This window comes from Heteronotia binoei, chromosome 4, assembly GCF_032191835.1.
Source record: "Heteronotia binoei isolate CCM8104 ecotype False Entrance Well chromosome 4, APGP_CSIRO_Hbin_v1, whole genome shotgun sequence".
Taxonomy (NCBI): Eukaryota; Metazoa; Chordata; class Lepidosauria; order Squamata; family Gekkonidae; genus Heteronotia; species Heteronotia binoei.
In genome coordinates this window covers 54,843,526-54,864,050 of record NC_083226.1, presented here as the reverse complement: position 1 = coordinate 54,864,050, position 20,525 = coordinate 54,843,526, and the positions used below count along the sequence as shown (strand labels likewise).

General features: G+C 42.5%; 1 pseudogene; it reads left to right on the top strand.

Moving 5' to 3' along the window:
* The window catches only part of LOC132570108 (NFATC2-interacting protein-like), a 66,023-nt pseudogene that overhangs the window by 3,585 nt on the left and 41,913 nt on the right, over nt 1–20,525 (top strand).

Here is a 20,525-nt window from a genome sequence, read left to right as displayed (position 1 = left end):
CCTGGGGTCACCCATCCAAGCACCAACCAGGGCCAACCCTGCTCAGCCTCCAAGACCCAACAAGGTCAGAGTAGCCTGTGCCATCCAGGTCAGCACATTCAGAACTTTCTCATGGCTGGGAAGACCCAGCCCTTCCTAATGCATTTCCCCAACCAGACAAATAACCTCGAAAAGTGCAGCCCCCTCCTCTGGTAAACCCTTTCCCCCCGGTATTTACCTCTAAGGAGGGAGATGGGGGGGGGGGGTAAACCCTTTCAAACAAGCCACCTCACAAAAACATTGCAGCTACGTGCATATGGAGGGGGGGGGGCCGAACAGCTTAATAAAATACTGGGGGAAACTAGCCTGAATTGGGTTATGAAGCGGCGCCTGCTCGCCTCTCCACCGCCCATTGCCCTCAGCGCGGCTGGCTGTGAGTCATAACCAAGCCCCAGGCGAGCCACCGAGGCATCTGCAACTGCAAAGAACGCGCCCCCGGGGGTGATTCTCCTGCTCTGCATCGAGCCAGGCCAGGACCTCACCCACCTCCAGGGGGTGGCGCCCTGCTAGGGCGATAAACGGCCCTTCTCCCGACGCAAAGGGGTGACGAAGCACACAGCACGCGATGAAGCCCCCCTCCACTCTCGGCTCCGGACGCTTGAAAAAGCCTCTGCCCGAGCCAAGAGCAGAATCTGAACTGTGCTGGGAGGGCGAGGTCGAGGCTACAAATAGCCCCGATGCTCCGCCTGCCCACAACACCTGGATGGGCGGAAAGAATTCTTGTCAGCCTCCCATCCTTTCAGGGAGGCAAAGAGCGGCCCCGCGGCGCGCAGCCGCTTTGCGGCGCGTCCTGGGTGGGGCCGAATTTCATGGCTATAGTCACCATCTGGAGTGATCTTGTATCCCAGAAATGTGAAGTCTGTCACTACTTCCATGTCTTCCCCTTCTATTTGCCAAGGTGTGATGGGGCCAGATGCCATGATCTTAGTTTTTTTGATGTTGAGTTTCAAGCCTACTTTTGTGCATCACTTTAACAGCATCATCTTTTAGGACTTTGAATAGCTTAACTGGGATACCGTCCTCTTTCACCCTCAACAAGAGGTTCTTTAGGTCCTCCTCACTTTCTGCTTTTAGAGTGGTGTCATCTGCATATCTGAGGTTGTTGATGTTTTTCCTGGCAATCTTAATTCTGGCTTGTGCTTCATCCAGGCCAGCATTCTGCATGATGTACTCTGCATATAAATTAAATAAGCAGGGTGACAATATACATCCTTGTTGAACTCCTTTTCCTGTTCTAAACCAATCAGTTGTTCCATATCCCATTCTGACAGCTGCTTCTTGACCCTTATACAGGTTTCTCAGGAGACATGTGAGGTGGTCTGGTACTCCCATCTCTTTAAGGACTTGCCACAGTTTGTTGTGATCCACACAATCAAAGGCTTTAGCGTAGTCAATGAAACAGAAATAGATGTTTTCCTGATACTCCTGTGCTTTCATAATCTAGCAAATGTTGGCAATTTGATCTCTAGTTCCTTGACCTCTCTGAAACCCATCTTGAACTTTTGGTAGTTCCCGATCTGCATACTACTGAAGTCTAGCTTGTAGGATCTTTAACATGACCTTGCTGGCATGTGAAATGAATGCAATGGTGTGATAGTTTGAACATTCTTTGGCATTACCCTTCTTTGGGATTGGAATATAAACTGACTTTTTTCAATCCTGTGGCCACTGTTGCATTTTCCAAATTTGTTGACATAATGTGTGCATCACTTTAACAGCATCATCTTTTAGGACTTTGAATAGCTTAACTGGGATACCATCATCTCCGCTTGCTTTGTTGTTAGTAAAGCTTTCTAAGACCCATTTGACTTCACACTCCAGGATGTCTGGCTTGAGGTCAGCGATTTCACTGTCATGGTTGTCAAGGACACTGAGATTTTTCTTGTATAATTCTCCTGTGTATTCTTGCCACCTCTTCCTGATCTCTTCTGCTTCTGTTAGGTCCCTACCGTTTTTGTCCTTTATCATAGCCATCTTTGCACAAAATGTTCCCTTGATTTCTCCAATTTTCTTGAAGAGATCTCTTGCCCTTCCCATTCTGTTATTTTCCTCTATTGCTTTGCATTTTTCCTTCAGGAGGGCCTCCTTATCTCTTCTTGCTGTTCTCTGAAAAATTTGCATTCAGTTGGGTGAATTTTTCCTTTTCAGCTTTGCCTTTTACTTTCCTTCTTTCCTCAGCTATTCATAAAGCCTCATCAGACAGTCACTTTGCTTTCTTGCATTTCTTTTTCTTTGGGATGGTGCTGATTGCTGCCTTCTGTACAATGTCCAAACTGGCTACCTCCATTGAATCAGTCAACTTAATCTCCCTGGTTGTCTATTATATTCCCCTTCCCTTTTTATTATTGATTTCTACTGAATTCTTTGATATTCAATATTCAAAAATCTCAAATGGTATACTTACAGCTTATTTCTTTCTTTATGTGAAAGCAAATCTTGTTGATATCAGTGAAAGTTTCAAGGAAGTCGGCTTTTTTTGAGCAGGAACACACAGGAACGCAGTTCCGGCTGCCTTGGAGTCAGGGTATGAGGCCTAATATGCAAATGAGGTCCGATGGAGCATTTTCTACAAAAAAATTTGTATGAAACAATGGTGATATCAAGGGATGTGGCCTAATATTCAAATGAGTTCCTGCTGGGCTTTTTCTACATAAAAAGCCCTGCAGAAAGTAGATTGAGATTTAAACCTAAGAATACTGAGGATTTAGATGCACAACTGGCATTCAAACTTTTTAACATATTTGTTCAGCCCATCCTTCTGTCTTGATGTTAGAGTGTCTGATTGGATCTGGTAATCCCAGGTTTGAATCTTTGCTCTCCCATGGAAACTTACTGAGTGGCCTTGGATCAGTCACATACTCTCACCTAACTTACTTCCCAGGGTTGTTCTGAAGATTACATGGAGGAGAGGAAAATGGTGTTAGCAACTTTGGGTCTCCGCTGTGGAGAAAATACATAAATCTTTTTTTAAACATAACTTCTTAACTTTGATAGTGAACTCTCTAGTTGACCTCAGGCAAACTTCACCTGCCTTTTCCCAATTGAACTATGATGATAAGCCTATGTAGCAGGGTTGTTCAAGGGCTTATTGTGATAACATGAACATTTTTTTACAAGGAAGTATTGTGTAAATCCTCATTTTTAAGAGAGTTTGTTATCTATGATAGCTAAAAGAAACTGATTTCTGGAACATCAGTTGCTGGAAGTAGGGAGGCAAATAGCAGAGGAGATTTCTTGCTTCCATATTCTCCTTATAGTTTTCAGAAACATCTGGCAGACCACCTTTAACTAGAGGATGCTGCACTAGATAGCTTATTGGCATGAATCTGTAAGGCACAACAGGGTACCTGTTGTGGGGAGGGAAAGGGAAAGGAGATTGTAACCCACTCTGAGACTCCAAGTGAAGGGTGGGATATAAATCCAATCTCCTCCTCCTCCTTCTTTTTCAGTCTGAGGTACTGTAGAGAGGTTGCCAAGCATGCATTAATGGGTCCTTCCATGATATGGGGACTGATTACTTTATTCATGATCTTATTTTACCCTGTAATGGGTAAGGGAAATATACGACATGTGGCAGTAAACAAAATTTGATTTTCTCATTGACCATATTGCTAATAGGCTGCTGTGCAGCAAGGGCAAAGCTATCCATAGAACTACATTAGAATGGATGTCCTAATACCTGAAAAAAATGTATAAAGGGCTATGAAAATCAATGTCCAATTAATACTATAGATTTTATATATATATATATATATATATATATATATATATATATATATATATATATATATATATATATATATATATATATATATATATATATATATATATATATACAGTTCAAGTGGTCACTTGGAAGGTGGGGGGGTGGGCTCCCTCCGGGTGTCCTGCCCCCCCAGGAAAAGTGCATGCGCAATACATTGCCTATCCTTTCCCGGTGTAGTGAACGCTGCGTGGTCACTGTCTGGCTATGCCTGGCAGATGGTCACTGCAATGGCCTCTCCTACATTACTGCATCCGTGGCAACACCTTCTTGTGGGTCCCCCCCCATTTTCACAGAGTTTGCCACATCATGGTGCGACCGAATGTCCGGCGGTATAACCGGATGGGCAGGTTGGGCTCACCAACCTCGCCAGCCAAGAGAAGGAAAACTCTAACATCAAGCCCGGGCAGACAGAGCTCGTTAGTGTAACATCTACCACCTGGAGGACTCGCTGCCAGCGTCCCGGCTTACTGGGCCATGGCAGATGACCCCAAGGTGAAAGGGTGTAGCCAGTACTGCGCACACTGCGCTTCACCTAAAAATTCCTCTGTGCAGGCCTGAAGGGTATCCACATCCGTAACCCACAACATACCAAGTCCTGCAGCGATGGGCAAGGGGCGAAATGGCAGGTGGAAGATGCCACTGGAAGCTGCAGTCCCGATCCTGCATGTAGGCGGTTCAGGGTATTGGTCGCCTGATGCTGACCCGGAGAGGAAAGCATTTTTCGGCAGCGCCCTGAACGACCACGCAGCCTTATTTAGGGACAGCACTGCTTGCTCCGTATGGAGAGGGGCCTAGAAAAGGTGGCCTAAACAAAGCTCGTTTCCCCCCGCCCCCCCCAGTTGGCTAGCCGCGGTCAATGGGCATCCTTACTTGCGGTCAAAAAATAACAACAAAGAAAAGGCATGCACCTGCCTCACAAAGTGTGCAAAGACTAAAGCTTGCATGTTGGAACATCAGAACCATGCTTGACACAGTAGACAGTGGTCGCCCTGAATGACGCTCTGCTCTAGTTGCCCACGAACTTCTCAGGTTGAATATTGACATAGCAGCTCTCAGTGAGGTCCGTTTCCCTGAGGAAGGTAGTCTTCAAGAACACGGTGCTGGCTATACCCTCTACTGGTCGGGAAAGTCAAAGGCTGAGAGCCGCCTTTCTGGCATTGGTTTCATGGTCAGGAACTCCATTGCCTCTAAACTCGAAAACCTGCCAACAGGTCACTCAGATCACATCATGTCTATGCGCCTCCCACTTCAAAACAAGCAGCATGCAACACTCTTCAGTGTGTATGCCCCAACCCTTCAAGCAGATCCTGCAGAAAAGAACAAGTTCTATGCTGATTTACGTAACCTCATACGGAAGAGGACAAGGTGATCATCCTTGGCGACTTCAATGCCAGAGTAGGTAAAGACTCGGAAGCCTGGAAAGGAGTACTTGGCAAACACGGCATTGGCGACTTCAATGATAACGGGCGCCTCCTGCTAGAATTCTGCACGGAGCATCAGCTCACCATTACCAACACTATCTTCCAGCAGAAGAACAGTCTGAAGACAACCTGGATGCACCCACGGTCCAAGCATTGGCACCTTATTGACTACATTCTGGTGCTCCAGAGAGACCTTCAAGATGTCTTACACACTCGAGTAATGCCCAGTGCAGAATGTCATACGGATCATCGTCTTGTACGCTGCAATCTCCGTCTTCACTTTAGATCTACACCCAGGAGAGGTGGTATCCCCCGGAGGAAGTTTCAGGTCGGCAGTCTTCAGTCAGCCAAAGTTAAAGCTGCCTTCCAGGCAGAACTCCAGACAAGAATTGAGGACCCCAGTCTCCTCACAGATCCTTCTCCAGAAGCACTCTGGGAACACCTAAAAACTACCATCCTGTTGACCTCTGAAGAAGTCCTCGGGTTCTCCACAAGAAAGAACAAGGACTGGTTTGACGAGAACAATCAAGAGATCCAAGAATTACTGGCGAAAAAGAGATCTGCCTACCAAGAACATCTTGCTCAGCCCTCCTGTCCCGGGAAAAAAGCAACCTTTCGCGCTGTATGTAGCAAACTTCAGCGCAAGCTTCGAGACATTCAGAACGAGTGGTGGACCAAGCTTGCAGAGAGAACCCAGCTATGTGCAGACACTGGTGATTTAAGAGAGTTCTACAAAGCCCTGAAGGCAGTATATGGTCCATCATATCAGGCTCAGAGTCCCCTGCGTAGTGCAGACGGCCAAGTGCTCCTCACAGACAAGGCATCCATACTGAATCGGTGGTTGGAGTATTTTCAGGTTCTCTTTAGTGCCAATCACGTAGTTCAAGATTCAGCAATCCACCTCACCCCACTTCAACCAGTGAAAACAGAGTTGGATGAGATCCCCACCCTAGAAGAGACTGTTAAAGCCATCAAGCAACTGAAAAGTCTCAAGGCAGCGGGAGTTGATGGAATCCCACCAGAGATCTGGAAGCATGGGGGCATAGTACTACATAGCACACTTCACAAAGTACTTGTCACCTGCTGGGAACAAGGCAAACTACCACAGGACTTTCGCGATGCAATCATCATTACTCTACATAAGAACAAAGGGGAAAAGTCAGACTGCTCCAACTACCAGAGGATAACCCTGCTCTTCATCGCAGGCAAAATCCTTGCCAGAATACTCCTGAACAGACTGGTGCCCACCATTGCAGAAGAACTCCTCCCAGAGAGCCAGTGTGGCTTCAGGGCTAACAGGAGCACCACTGACATGGTATTTGTTCTCAGGCAGCTCCAATAGAAATGCAGGGAACAGAACAAGGGTCTATATGTGACTTTTGTTGACCTTACCAAAGCTTTTGACACCATTAGCAGGAACGGCCTGTGGCAAATCTTGGAACGTTTAGGATGTCCCCCAAGGTTCTGCAGTATCATCATCCAGCTACATAAAGAACAGCGAGGCCAAGTCAGATACTGCAACGATCTCTCGGAGCCCTTCCCAATAGGCACAGGCGTAAAGCAAGGCTGTGTTCTCATGCCAACTCTCTTTACGATCTTCTTTAGCATGATGCTTCAAAGAGCCACAGTAGATTTAGATGACGACGATGGTGTCTACATCCGCTATCGCACCGATGGCAGCCTGTTCAACCTGAGGCGACTAAAGGCCCACTCCAATACAATGGAAAAACTTATCCCAGAGCTACTGTTTGCTGATGATGCTGCACTTGTCTCCCACTCGGTATCAGCTCTGCAGCATATGACGTCCTGCTTTGCAGAGGCTGCCAAGCTATTCGGCCTAGAAGTTAGTCTGAAGAAGACAGAAGTTCTCCACCAGCCTGCACCCCAGGAAGATTATCACCCTCCTTGCATCACTGTGGGTGAATCAGTTTTGAAGACAGTCCAGCAGTTCAGCTACCTGGGGTGCATCATCTCCTCAGATGCCAAGCTCGACAAGGATATTGACAATAGACTGGCAAAGGCAAACCATGCATTTGGCCGACTGCATAAAAGAGTGTGGAGCAACAAGCATCTGAAAAAAGGCACAAAGATCAATGTTTACAAAGCGGTTGTGATGACCACCCTCATCTACGGCTCCGAATCATGGGTTTTATACCGTCATCACCTGCAACTCCTTGAGCGCTTTCATCAGCGCTGCCTTCGCACCATCCTCAACATCCACTGGAGTGACTTTGTGACCAACACTGAAGTCCTCAAGCGGGCGGAGGTTACAAGCATCGAGGCATTGTTGTTGAAGACGCAGCTGCGCTGGGCAGGGCATATCTCCAGGATGGAAAACCACCGCCTTCCCAAAGTTGCCCTGTATGGCGAACTTTCCACCAGACATCAAAATAGAGGGGCACCAAAGAAGAGGTACAAGGACTCCTTGAAGAAATCCCTTGGTACCTGTTGCATTAACCATCACCAGTGGTCTGTCCTAGCCTCAGATTGCAAAGCATGGAGGCACACCATCCACCAGGCTGTCTTTTCCTTTGAGAACGCACGCATAGCTGGTCTTGAGGATAAAAGGAGATTGAGGAAAAATCGTACTGCTACAGCACCAATCCCAAATCAGACTTTTCCCTGCAGCCACTGTGGCGGACCTGCCTGTCCTGCATTGGTCTTGTCAGCCACCAGTGAGCCTGCAGCAGACGTGGACTACTGCACCTTTCTTAAATCTTCGTTCGCAAAGTCAAGCCAAGAGAGAGAGAGGGTCACTTGTGGCTAAATGTCAGTCCTTTCGCAAGTAACACTGCTGAGACATCTAATTATGTGTTAATTCTAAAACAACCTTAATGTTATGACCAGTGTATGATATGTACTTCTTTACACTTCAGTCTCCTAGCACCAGCTTCTGGAATTGAATTAGCCAGTCAAATAAGAGCAGAATGACCAAAGCATGGTGTGCACCAAATCCCGCCATCCTCTTCAGATACATGATGGTATTAAAAAATGAAAGGTCTGAAAAAATCATCAGGAATGCACTCAATCTGTTATTTTCCCAGCAATCTGTTATTCTCCCATGATCATTAGAAACAATTCCTGCATCAAAGGTGCAGCATTCACTTTTGCTTAACAAATAAACTTCCATGCTTACCCCTCTAATTAGTAGCCATGTTAGTCTGTGGTAGTAAAAAATGCATTGGAGTCTAGTGGCCCCTTAAGGAGTAACAAGTTTTTTACTCCAGTGTAAGTGTCTGTGGACTACAGCCCACTACTTCAGATGCAATCTAGTTGTTAGATATTTGCATGTGTGTTAAGTGTTATCAAGTTGCTTATGGCAACACTAGGAATTAATATCCTCCAACATGTCCTATCGTTAATAGCCATTCTCAGGTTTTGCAAATTGAGGGTCATGGCTTCCTGTATTGAGTCAATCCATCTCATGTTAGGTCTTCCTTTATTCCTGCTGCATCAACTTTTCCAACCATTATTGTCTTTTCCAGTGACTCTTTGTCTTTAATCCCTCCACTAAAGACATTATGCACATGGATTTCAACACACATAGCAAGGACGTGGGCATGAGCGCATTGACCTTACCTTCCATCAATGCATTTTCATCAGTTTATGAGCGTGGAACTAGGTAAACAGAAAATATATACACATACAGTCCCTTTTTCATTATTAGGAAAACTACTTTTCCAAACATTCCAAATCAATGGCAGAGATCCTACAAATTGGCATCATGCTTAGGAGTCAATGATCAATTGTGTGTAGGTGAAGGGGGCTAGTGTACTCATGTCTACTTCCCCTTTATGTACACTGAAATCAACACATATGATGCTGTGTATGGGGCTTTTATATGTGGGTATGGGGGAAAACTCAATAGGCTCAGAGGGCCATAAAATGCAAATAGCAAAAGACCATTGACAATAATAGAAAGTAGCTATTTTTGTAATTTTGCTGAGGCAGTTATGTTACTCAAATGGGAGCCAGATAAAAAAGAGATCTTGTGCTGGTTTTATTCTTGTATAATGTTCCTAAGAAAAAGAGTAACAGAGACCAACCAGTTCAAACTTAAATAAAATATTTATTCACTAGCACTCAGACACACAACTAGAGATAGACCAAAATTACAAATCCTTTTCAAATCATGAATACAACTACACAAGTAAATAAAATCACCCTCTCTCTCCCAAATAACCCATGCATGAACACAGACCTGAGAATGGGGAGATGATAAGGGGAAGAGATAAGGGCAGGGAGGAAAGGAGTTTCAGAAGGGTGATACTACCTGATTCAAGGTGTGTGAGAAGCTGAGAATTGCAGAGAGTCCATGTAGCAAAAGTCCAATGAAGGGAGAGGAGAGCCTGAAAAGCAATTGCTGCGGTGTCCTTGTAGCTGAGAGAAACTAGTACACTTTCACTAACCTGGGCTAGTTCTCTTTTTTTGCTTTTAAAAGTTTTATTTATTTAAACTACAAAAAAAAAAGCATTGCAGAAAATACATAAAAAAGAGGGGAAAAGGGGGGGAAAGGGCCTTGACAGAATGGGGAAATCAGAAACAGAAACCAGTACAAATAAATCAATTATAATTCCACCTCCCAATAAAATGCTCAAATCATTCTACCTACAAGTATAAAAATCTCCTTAAATATTACCTTCCTTTCTTCCTTTACCGAAATAAAAAAGAAATAATTTCTTTTAATAAACAAGTAAAGCAATGTAAATCTAAAACACTTCTTAAACACAAATTAAATGTAACCAGTTAAGAAAAAAGATTTTTTCTTTCAAAACTGTCTCAATGCCAATTTTATCTAATTTAACTTAAGCCTATTATAAGCACAAATTAGATTGTTGATTTAGCAAAATCCTTATTAAAAGAAGCACATAAAAATCATTTATTTGTCCTTAGCAAATTACATATACAACTAAATAATTTGTCTATCTCTGTCTAAACCATTTCTCCTGATAACATATTAAAAGCAAGTCTGCCAAATTACCAAATCTACCAAATTTCACAGTAATTATGCTATCTGCCTTTTCAACCTTTGATCCTATTCTTACATCATTATAAACAATCTCACTAAATAGGCAAACTGTCTATACATCTACTATATAGATAAATACGTTAACTATACTCACTAACATTACTTCTTCAAGATCTCCCTTATTCTTTTAAAGTTTAACATCTGTTCATTTTTAATGGTTACATGTTTGTTAATTCACAAGGGGAAAAAAAGAACCCAGATTCCAAAGTCCTTCTTCCCAAAGATTAAAAACTTTTAAGTTCCCTTGATTTCTGCACCCATATTGCATCCAAGGCAGCCCATTTAATCACAGTTTATCTTTTGATATCACATTTCACTTCTTAGTCAGAGTTCCTTGTTCAGCCATTCAATAAAGCAGAAAAAAAAATCCAAAATCCTTTTTCCGAAAGGCTTTCCAAATCCTGATTTGTTGATTGGAGTGCAGCTTTTCTCTTCTCAACATGTCTTGCCCCCTCAACCACAGGGGGAAGAATTCATTGTCATTTTCCCCCTCTCAGCTTGATTTCACTGCATCTTGATTTCTGATCTTGTTTTGAAAGTGCGTCACAAGAGACCATCTTACTTTTCCTTTGTTTATTTCACAAAATATCGCTTTCCCCTTCCACTTTCACTGACATCAATACACTGTCTTTAGTACTGGACCCCTGTAGGTTTACAGTTTCATTAGCTGTCAGATCTTCTTTTAGAATGATCTGTCAAAATAAAACAATTCATTTGGTCTTTAAGGAGCTGCATAAATAAGATAAGATCTTCTTTCACAAAAATGAGATTTGGTCAAATATCTTTTCCATGTGACATTTCATTAAGCGGTGCCATATCAAAATTCAGTCTCTTAAATCAGATTGTAAATTCACTTCAAGCTTCTGTTAATCCCTGTTCCACAACAGTTCCAACTGAAGTTTTAGAAACCATTATTTCAGATACAGTCAGGCGATAGAGACAGAACTCTCTACAGTATATCTCCTTTGTGTTCAGATTGTAGTGCAACTTCTTAGTAACCTCTTTGATATATATCCAATTACAGTCTGGGTCAATTTTAATGATTATATTCAATCCAGTGTAAATAGTTAAGACTGCTCGTAATATTTCGAGGCCTTTTGAGGTGATCTTTTGAACTAGTCTTTTGTTATGGAGAGTAACCCATCAGGGAGTAGAACTGGAAAAAAGCACCTACTTGTTAAGTAGAGTCGTCGCTTTAGAAGTACAAAAATGCTGCTTCAAAGGCACACTGGGGAAAGTGAAAGCAAAAAAGTGGTCGGGCATTCCTCTTTTTCTGCTGATATGCCAGCTTTCATGGCTGCGGAGCTTCAGGATGCACAGAGAGCACAGTGGGCAGCTGCCGCTGGCCCTCTCCCCCCCCCCCCGGTAAAAGTCCCATGCTGAAGAAAAAGCCACTTTGGGCTTTTTCTATGGGGGCATCACTTCTGCGACACCCCTCCAATGGCCAGACTCAGAGTTGCCGCAGAGAGACGATCTGCAAGCAACTCTGAAGTCCTGGGCTAGTTCTTTTATGGGAGAAAATTCCATAGCACAAAATGGGAAATTTTTTGCTCCGAAGATTGAAGTGAGTAATGTTTGGATTAGATTAGGAAATGGCACCTGCCATTTCAAGGTGAAGAGACTGATGGGTGTTTTTGGCATATCGACAAAGAACTGAGGTGGGGGGGTGGGGACGTGTATGAAATGAATGCAAATCATCCTCTTGATTGCCCATCCTGTGTGGATCAAATACTGCACTCTTTTTTATCAATAGCTGGATTGAAGGTAATACTTTTGCCAGCAACAGGGAATGAAGAAAAAAGGGGAGCCACATTAAGGCAAAATAAAGAAGAAACAAAATGGTGCAGAAGGAAATGGAATATTTAATTATTATATTTGCATGCAGTCTCATCAGGGGGAATCTAATGAAATAATAAAAATAAATATATATTTAAAAATCTTAAATAAAAAAACATAATTTTAAAAATCTATAAAACACAGGGCATTTTCACAGAGCATACACGGAGTACAATTCATAAGTTGTTATGGAGAAAATCAAAGCTACATAATGTATTACATTTTTATAAAGAATTCACAATTTAGGTAGTTGTTAATTTGGACATTTAAAAATCCTACTGACCTTTTAGATTCTTTTTCATTCCATTACCATACCTATATTGCAGCATAGTTAGCTGTCTAGACTTGTTCTCTCCCTTATCTACATGAATGTCTGCCTAGAGATATTCTCATTTTAACCCACTAAGGTGCAGGGTTTTTAACTTCAAAAATTCATTCAGCTTATTTTCTCAATAGAATTTTTTCATCCTATCTATTAGATTTAAATATAACTGAAAACAAGAAGTCTGTGGGTTTGTGCTTGTATTCTAAGATTTACTATCCAGCAGAGATCTGGCATCCTCCAGGAGTTCTCTGGGAATTAGAATTCCCCTAGACTACTGAAATATGGAAATGGCAGCTTTGGTGGGCAGACTCTTTAGCATCACATTCCTGATGAGTCCCTTCCTCCTTCTCCAGTCTCTGCCTCCAAATTTCCAGGAATTTCCCAAGCCAAAGCTGCTAAAACTTGCTAAGCAAAATTTGGGGGGCAGTTCACTCCAGAGTTCCTTTGGGTAATTATAGCTACTAGCCAGTCTTTACCACAAGTGCTTGCTGAATATACTGAATGATCTATCAGGAAACACACATGCATACACACAGAACGTTCTATCAAGAAAGGTCAGGTCTGTAACAGCAATCTTCTTTCTGGATGTTTCATATCTGTGTGAGCTGCACAAATACATATAATTTCCCTCATGTTGCTCTGAAGAGGATTCAACTTCCTTCACAGTCTGAAATTGAGCTGCCCATACCATGATAGGATTTCTGAACAGGCTTGTTCTGCAGTTTCTTGATTACAGTCCAATTTACTTCTCCATCTGTTTTTTTTTTTTAAAGCCAGTATGTGTGCTGTCTTTGATTCATGAATATTCCTGTAAATAAATTATTATAAACTAAACAAATGATAAGACTGTGTGCCCCATAAACCCTAAAACTATTGTCTTGCTTAACTCTTTGTGACCGACTTTTTGCTCTTCTGTGCATTCTGTAAGCATATTCTATCTAATGCGTTCATATCAGCATTTGACAGAAGAAAATACTTACTTGTAGCATTTCAGTTCTCAGATACAGAATCTTCCCTTGATACCCTCCACACCACACTGTTACACATTCCTGAAGCCTCTATCTCTCCAATTGTATGCAGATCAATTTTGTGCCATTGACTTTAAAGACAAAAGGAAGTACTCTTAATTAAAGATGTATTTGAAAAATCTGTCTCACAATATTTCATCAACACATTTTATCTCAGTAATATTTGAAGTGGAAGGTTTAGTTCAAATCAGGCCAGGCTCAGTTTAGCCAGTGGCCTACTCATCATCTTTAGAGTATATAATTGTTGTGTAAATTATTTGCTAATAAACTTTAACAAGGAGTTCCCACTTTGATATCATGACAGTCATCACCAAGAATCATGAAATCAAAAGTCATTAATGGATATTCATTAGTGTGACCTTGCTTTATCATGGATATTTTTCTTCTTAAAAAAGAAATGGGATTGTTTCAGTTCCACTGGGGAAAAAGTGGGATGGATGGCATTCCTCCCTGCTTTTGAGCACATATGAACATGTGAAGCTGCCTTATACTGAATCAGACCCTCATGTAAGGACCAAACTAGACATGATAATGACCACAGGGATAACCTGGGGCCCCAGACACCATTTTAGAGGATAAATTAGGCATTTAAAAATTGCTAGCAGTGACAGATGATCTCGTTTACTCACCTGTGTCTTTTTAAAGTGCTGAAATAGGCCCCACGACAAATGTGTTGGCACTTTAAAAAGCACAGGGAGAAAACAAGATAATCTGTTGATGCAACGCGATGGGCATGATCAGGATTGGGTTGTTGTGACAATTTTAAATGACTAAATTTTCCTGTAACAGTGTCTTGGTGGACATGGGTTGGCCACATTGCTGCTGTCATGTCTAGTTTGGCTCAAGGATGGCAGCCTATACATGTTTTCATATGCAGGCATTTATTCATATGGGCACCAAGGAGAAGAGGCATGCATTTCCCACTCAGAGATATGCAATGCAATTCTAAGCAGAGTTACAATTGAAGTCAAGTCAGCTGTTGTAATACCTACCATTAATCCCCCAAGATGAAAATGAATGAACAACCTGCGGTTGGCATGCCAGGCATTGTCCATTCCTGTACTGAGGCCTGGCAAAGTCAATGGAAAAAAAAGTCATGTTTTCTAGAAATAATTACTGAAATGTAGACTTATACAGGGTGGGCACCTCTCAGGTTGCTGGCCATAGAAGGCTAGGCAGAGGTTGTCCTTCTATGCTCCCCAAGAAGATATACACATATGTAATCTGCTGCTGTTAGCTCCCCTTTATTGGTGGCCTAATATTGTGCTTACAGTCACGTGGCATGTTTTAAAGTACAGAAGTTCTCCATGGGCCATCACTATGAGCACCTAGTAATTACTACTTTTAAGACTAGCCCAATAACTGGCCCCACCCTCAGAACATTGTTCTCCTCCAGCCAGCCCACATTGGCCTTTGTATGCCTAATAGCACTCTCTCTCCAGCCAGCACTACTGATGCCTGAATCTACCCCACCCCATGGTGTGCTCATTGGCCTTCTCTGGCTATGAGCTTCCAGCAACTCCAAAGCATGGTCTATTTCACCCCATTTAGGCATCACATGTAGGCTAATATTGTAGAAGATAAATCTATCTATCTATCTATCTATCTATCTATCTATCTATCTATCTATCTATCTATCTATCTATCTATCTATCTATCTATCTATCTATCTACCATCTATTGATATATTAGAATCAATAATGAGTACTGAAGTGAATAAAACCTCAGTCACTTGAAGATATCCTGTTTCCTTAAACAACTGGGCTTGAAGTGCTTGAGAACCATGATTTTTTTTTGTGGGGGGGGGAGGGGGAGTGTGGTTCCTTTCCCTCTGCCTTAAAAGTCCTAGTAAAAAAGTAGGGATGTTTCCAAAATTCTCCCAATCTAATTCCCCCCTGGCATTTTGGAGCTCCAAATTATCTAGCTTTTTCCCCCAAAAGAACTCTGGCATTAGACATCCTACATTGTTTAACATTTTATTTCTGATTTGGTTTTTGCTACAACTTGCCTGTCCCCTTCCCTATGTTATCAATAGCCTACATGCTATGATATAACACTACAAAAAATATGGCATGATCATACATATGATTATATTATGAGCCTTTTGATATGGCATTTTAATCATGTGCATCATTTGTCTGGATTTTTAAAAAAACTGAAGGGACCTACTTTGATTGTATATAACCATTGTATATAAAGTTACATCAATATTTATTTTTGTGTGGTGTTTTAGTAATTCACAGGACCACATTAGTATAATACTTTACCAAAATGATCTTCATAAAATTATGATAAGATAAGAGGTTCACAATGAACATGTTCTGCAGAAGAACAGTTTTCAGGAGCCAGGATCACTCATGATTTAACTTCAGATCTGCTAAACATGCTTCCCTCAACTGAACCAGGGTGTGCAACAACTTTGTGGCCATGCAGTAGCTGTGCTTGTGGAGTTTTATTCTGTTTTGGAGTATTATTCTGTTTGAAGGACAAACAGTCTTACCATCATGCTTGCCTTACCATCATGTCCCTGATGAGAGAGAAAAGCACACATGCGTCTGCTGTCTTGCAATGGTAAGAGCAATTGAAATGAAAGCTGCAAAACCCACACTAATTCCAACTATAGAACTAGTTGTAGAAATTCTAGTTAAATTATTAAACTGGAATTTTAAAAGAGTTCAAGTTTGAACTTCTGGAAAGGAATGTGGGAGAAACTGGTTGCCTCTACTCAAAGCCCATCTTTCTTTAAATCCTTATTCCCATCTCAAATGTGACCAAATCCTGTCTTTGTTAGCAATCCCTCTCTCCATTATTTCACTTCTTTGTTTCTGCCATCTTTTCATCCCTTATTTTCCATCCCTACTTATGTTTCTGCTTGAAGGAAGGAGGTGATTTTTGTTGATTCCCCCCACTCCATCCCACATGAAGTTTGCACCCCCAAACGGAATAAAGAGACGTACAACAGTTGTTGGGAAATGGGCCACTTTATTTAACATTAAACAACTAGGCAAGGATAACAGAGAGGACGAGCCCTGGGGTCACTCATGACCCCGCCAAGTCCTACAAGGGCGAGCCACCCAACCCCCGGTCACAGCCATACCCGCATGGCTATGACCGGGCGGCAGACCAAACATGTCATCCCCTAGTGCTCACCCCGATCACCAGAAAGGGGCGCCAAAAGGGGATACATGGACCCAATCCGCATGTCAGAACATTGAGCCGTAAAGCCCATCTGCCTTCCATACGGATCGTACGCACAACCACAGGCGGAGAGGCCTGGGTGCTCGCCGGCAAGGTCAGAATCCCTTGAAAATTCCACCCAAGTGGCCGAATTAGCTACCTAACAAACTCCACACCACTGCTAGCAGTACAAGGTAGGCGAAAAACACAACACCAACGGCCAATTCAGGTGATGTGAAAAAATTCCTACCTGGCCCCTAATAAGGCGACCGGTGTAACCTGTACTACCGCAGGGTGGGCGGGCAGGCCGACGCCTCCACGAAACTGCGTGGAGGGGTTTGGGGCAGAGGCTACTTAAAGCCTCGCCCCCGCCCACGCACAATTCCCGGATGCCCGGGAAGCCCCTCTTTGATCCTGCCGGGGCTGCAAAAAACGGCCCCACGGCGCGCAGCCGCGTTGCGGCGCGGCCAGGGTGGGGCCGAATTCTGGAGGTTCACTTACTCCCAGTGGCAGGATTTTGGAATGCCTGACAGATTACCTCCCTTCCATTGGAAAAAATGCCTCTAAACAGCTGTGCTGATAATGTCACGATTAGCCAAGTAGAGTTACTGAAAATAGAGATGGAAATAAAAATACAAAATAGCAAAAAGTCATCTCTCCACTTCATCATTGAAGGAATCCACAGCATTTACTAAGGTTTCTGGGTCTTGTGGGAGCAGACAGCCTAATAGCAAAGAGATTTCCTGATTATCCCTTTGCTAGCCTTTTACATTGCACTAATTGAAAGAAATAGCAGGGCTCAAATGCTGACTTCTGACCCTCATAAAATGGAAAACACAATAGGAGAGGTTGCGAACACTCCTGCTGACATTCTACCTGTCTCCCAATGGGGTTGAACTTCACAATTTAAGAAAGGTTGCTGTTTCCTGCATGGCATAAATCCAGTTAGATTAATCCAGCTTGTCAAACAGGATCAGAATGTTCATAATGCTCTGGGGGGAAAGGGGTTGATTCAATTACATTACATGGAAATTAACATTAATTTAAGTAGTAAGGTTCACTTGAATAATATATTTATTAGGTTTATATTACACTTTAAAGATACTAACATATGCACGCTAGGCATGTAAGCATGCTAATATGTCTTTTGTCGTTTATGTTACATACCGGTTAGATTAATAGTTTCCATAGTTGATTTAATACACAGCCATTCCCTGATTAATATGGACACATGACTTTCCAGATGTTATAACCATGCATATAGGAAGCCCAGTAAAAGGAACACCTGTTACCCACTGTTAAGTAGTGGGTTCAAGACATCAGAGTGATTTCAGCATAGCTCCTTTACTGAGTACTGGCTTACAACACAAATGACAAGCCACAACTATATATACAAACCCCAACCCAAAACACACACCCAGAATACACATACAGCAATAGGAAACACAAACAGAATACAAACGCACCAATAGATAAGCAGGCACTTGGAGCCTTCAATTGTGTGGGCTTTATTCAACCCAATGTTACCCAATTGGCTGGATCCATAAGGGCAGCCAATCTGAATGTAGTTGCATGGAGTCTCTAAAACAATAGGTGTTCACTCAAAGCTCTCAATACACAACATTCACAATGTTCCCAGTGAGCTCAATTGTAATTTTGTGTGAATAGAATAACACATGACCTCAATACAAAGAGGCAACCATGTGTATCAAGAGCATTGTGGGTGATGTCAGAGCAGCAACAGCAAGTGATCAGTTTTATTAATATACATATAGATTCATGACATGTTTAGTCCATTAGAAATCTAGATGGAGCTTTGTGCATTCTTTCTACTATCCAAAATTGAACGCTTCTTCAATTCTGACCCCTCCCCCCACCTCTTGTTCTGCTTCCCATCTGCTTGTGAGTAAATTCTTATATCCAGAAAGTCTTCATGACTTTGGAAAGCCTACAGTTAATTAACACTTTTTACAAATCCTGTTGTTGAGGTAACTTTTATAAACAGCAACTCTGCATATAGGGGATTGGATTATTTCCTCAGTTCTAAATAGGCCATTTTGCCATTGGTGGAATTCTGGTACATGTGGTTGTATCAACACAAAGGGCTACAGTCAGACAGGGCTTTTTTTTGTAGCAGGAGCTCCTTTGCTTATTAGGCCACACACCCCTGATGTAGCCAATCCCCCCAAGAGCTTACAGGGCTCTTAGTATAGGGCCTACTGTAAGATCTTGGAGGATTGACTACATCAGATGATGTGGCCTAATATGCAAAGGAGTTCCTGCTATAAAAAAAGCCCAGCAGTCAGATATGCCTGGGCATATGAAATGAGTCTGAATAGGCATATGCAACACTGTAATTCAAAAGCCTTTCAAATGTTCCTTCAAGCTCTGAAACTGGAACATGAACAAAGGGTCATGACTTCCTGTTCTGTATCCTTCCACTTTATTGTTCTAACAAAGCCAATGTTCTGTCCATAGAAAGGCTTGCAAAGAATTTCCTTACAGAGGGCTCAGCTTTCTCCTCTTTATCTTCTAGCTATCACTTTGGCACTCTGTCCACCTTTGTTGATGCTTTGTTTGCTCTGATCTGATATCATGGCATGCTTATGCTGCTAGTGGGGGGCGAGGATGGGAGATAATTTGTTTGGCTGCCATTGGGAAAGTTCCTTTAATGTCAGTGAGAGGCTTGCAAATCATGAACAAGCATCACTGAAGTGCTTGAGGCTCATATTGGTAGAACTCTGGGACAGCGGAACCTTGATATATTTGCCGAAATTGAACAAGAAACACCTTTCATCATCAATCTAAAAACCAGGAATGCTCATAATGCCAACATAGTCTGAGTCAGCACTCCCAGGGCCATTCTTACAGTATCATGGTGCAGGTGCATATTCAATCAGCCCTTATAGCAAGTCTGTGGATGTTATTTGATACCTCTACCTTACTTTTTATTGCTCTCAGTGAATCCTCAGTTTCAGAGTACAATCAGCAAATACAGTTTGTTTAAACTTAGCAAATCACAGGTGTGACCTTTTTCTAGATTACCAGCTAAGGAGGTTCAGACATGCATATTTTAGTTATCATGCTTCTCAAGTAGCATTTGTGAAAACAATCTATCCCAGGCAACTAGAGATGGCTCGTTGAGCTTCCAACCTTCCTTTGTCTCATCCTGAGTGCTGTTTAATGTTGAAAGCCGTGTGCTGCACCCCATACCTATCTCCACATGTTCTCCACTTGTGTGGATTCCAGCTGTTTTTGACCTCATCAGCAGCCAGCTAAGCACCTGCTAGACATTGTTTCTGTGCCTGCTGACTATGCCGGTCAACAAAGAATGAGAGAGGGTAGGGGGGGAGTGTAATTGCTGCTCTTACTTACATGCAAGTTTCTTTTAAAAGACCCTATGGTAAAAGCTATAATAACCTGAATGCAACTGCTTATTTTCTCAGTCTATATGACTATTTAGCCTTCTGTGTATTTTATTACCGTTCACCAGATATAGGGCATGTACAAGGTTTTCTCTTGAAGATTTGTCATGCTTCAATGAAGAACAAGATCTCTTTGTAGATATTCTATGCTGCCAGAAGCATTTTTTTTAGAGCTGGTGGTTTGCGTTTAGTGTTGACCCATTTCCAGCAGTTACTCCCCTGCACTACAGTGCTTTCATTATCTCATAGATTATCTCATTATCGCTTTACTCTGCTCTGGTAAGACTTCACCTGGAGTATTGTGTTTGGTTTTGGGCACCACATTTTAAGAAGGATATAGACAAACTGGAACAGGTCCAGAGGAGGGCAACGAAGATGGTGAGGGGTCTGGAGACCAAGTCCTATGAGGAAAGGTTGAAGGAGCTGGGGATGTTTAGCCTAGAGAGAAGGCGGCTGAGAGGTGATATGATCACCATCTT